This window comes from Silurus aristotelis (genome assembly GCF_946808225.1).
Source record: "Silurus aristotelis genome assembly, chromosome: 3".
Taxonomy (NCBI): domain Eukaryota; kingdom Metazoa; phylum Chordata; class Actinopteri; order Siluriformes; family Siluridae; genus Silurus; species Silurus aristotelis.
The window spans coordinates 399514-402008 of record NC_139576.1 but is presented as its reverse complement, the minus strand read 5'-3'; the positions used below and the strand labels follow the sequence as shown (position 1 = coordinate 402008).

Sequence of the window (2495 nt, the reverse complement as noted above, 5' to 3'; positions counted from 1 at the left end):
GTCAAAACCACACATGCAGTGGGATCCAATTGGCACTGGTACGTCTCTAGATTGTACGGGATGTTAGCAAGTTCAGCATCTACTTCTTCAAAGGTCTGTAATCTTCATGAGGTGGGACGTGACTGGAGCTGGCCAAACTCAAGATGCCTCGGGATGGGGAGAGAAAGAGAAGCAGTGGAGAAAAATTAGCGTAGCTGCTGTTCATGATATTTGCAGCACAAGTTGATAATGTGCATGTGATCAGATGTTCTGGGGGTCTCCATTCCCCCCCTGTCCTCTACATATGCCTTTTTTTTACATCAACTACCTGCATGTCTTCCCTCACCACATCCATAAACCTTCTCCTTGGTCTTCCTCTTTTCCTCCTTCCTGGTGGCTCCATCCTCAGCATTCTCCTACTGATATACCCCATGTCCCTCCTCTGCACATGTCCAAACCATCTCAATCTCACCTCCCTCACCTTGTCTCCAAAACGTCCTACATGCGCTGTCCCTCTAATAAACTCATTGCTAATCCTGTCCATCGTCGTCACTCCCAACGAACATCTCAACATCTTCAGCTCTGCTACCTCCAGCTCCACCTCCTGTCTTTTACTCAATGCCACTGTCTCTAAACCATGCAACATCTCAGGTCTCACCACAGTCCTCACAACACTCTTCCTCTCACTTCTCAGATTCAAATTCAGAAACAAAAAGATCTTTTCCACTTTTGCATTCTGTTTTCACTACGTTCACACACACAGCGACTCTCAGTGAGAAAGTGAGCAGAGAGCCGTCATTTTCACTCCGAGAAAATTCAATAACTGCAAAAATCAGCAGGTGTTCCTAATAAAGTGGACAGTGAGTCAAATTTGTATTTGCTGAAATGATTTTATTTGAACACACTTTCAGAGATATACAGTGTAAATTGTGACTAATCCCATGCACAGATAAAGTAAATGGTGACAAGATTGACAGAAAAGCACATTATTGTAAATCATCAGGAACTGATTTCTCCTGTTTTTTTTTCCATTTTTATGGAACAAAGTTATTGCAGAGATTCGACCTGCAGCATGCAGTAGGCCATGAATTGGATTTCTGGTACTGCACACACTGAGCCTGAGTCAAGCATCTCTTTCCTACAAATGAACCTGAGGAGGAAACATTTATTTTTTAATATGTTCACACACACACACACACACACACACACACACACACACACACACACACACACACACACACACACACACACACACACACAGAGGATCTGATGGTGGTTTCACACACCAGGGCCGTTTTTCACTCTTGTTGTGATACAGGTGTCTTGAAATGCCTGACAGGTTTCAATAGAACATTTTCCATCTGGACCACTTGTGGCATTGAAGGCCAGAACCTGTGGAGATCAGACACAAGAAAAACGTCATCTTTTCAGAAGCACTTTGACTAAATTAAACAACTTTTAAATTAAGATGAATGAATAACCATTGAAGTTTAATTGGAATAGAAGCTCAAGTCTCTCACCACTGGTCAGCAGAAGAGCAAGAGCCAGAGTCACCAGCAGCATCTTCATCATTCTGAAACTCAATTCAGCAGATCCATTAGTTGAAAAACTGGGAAAGTGTTCCTGGTGCTATCCTGGTTATTTTACTGAAGAACGACACCCACATTGTGTGATATCCATTACCAGTGTAGGCAAAAGAACTTACCTTGAGTGTGACACACCACCGTACTGAGAACCGAGTCTCTGAGCTTAAAGTGTGCAGATGTTCTAAAATCCCACTGCTTCATTATTCCCCTTTAAATAGGTCTCTTGTACGAGTTCCCACCCTCCTGGTTACATGAATTATAAAATCAAATGTATAAAAAAGGAACAGTAAATTGTGTGTGTAAATAATTGTTCAGAAGGTTCTGCACACAGAGAGGCTGTAGATAGAATTGTGCTCATTATTCCTGGCACACACAATTATTTGCTTTATAGAGAAATTATCTTTTATATCTTCTTGGGTATATTTAACAACTTCTTTACTTACTTTTAAAAACAATAAATGGGCTGTGTGAAAACTCTGACTAATATCTGAGGAAGTCCAGCTGCTGCTGACACATCTGGAGTATTCCAGTATAAAGAAAGTGGTCCTTTATATTTACATCACCAAATCAACACCTGAGTTTTGAAGGAGGCGCAGGGATGCAGGACATTTATTAACTAGAATTTGGTGATCCTGAGGCATCAGCAATAGTGTGGAGCTCGTTTTAATCCCCTTACTATCAGTTCGAATGGAGAAGTGAAGAATGGTGATAGTGTGAGTGCTGCACAACGGGAATTTCAGCATCATTACCAGTTAGAACATCATGGTCCTGTCCCTTCTGCTCATTTCAAAGAAACAAGTTTCACCCTTTAAAAACACACGTCCCACACACCAGAGAACATGGAGTCTGTTCGAGCTGCCATGGTGAGGAGCCTTCACAACACGCATCATCACTCCGTTGAGCCTTTTCTTTAAAATGACGCACCAGTGT

The 2495-nt window shown here is 42.0% G+C and overlaps 1 long non-coding RNA gene across 1 annotated transcript; it reads right to left on the bottom strand.

Moving 5' to 3' along the window:
• Window positions 1–849: 849 nt before the first annotated feature.
• Window positions 850–2495, bottom strand: LOC310723323. The gene is made up of 4 exons (XR_014532632.1): window positions 1685–2495; window positions 1500–1552; window positions 1266–1371; window positions 850–1129 (listed from the first exon to the last, which is right to left on the bottom strand). It is a non-coding gene; the product is annotated as an uncharacterized lncRNA (long non-coding RNA).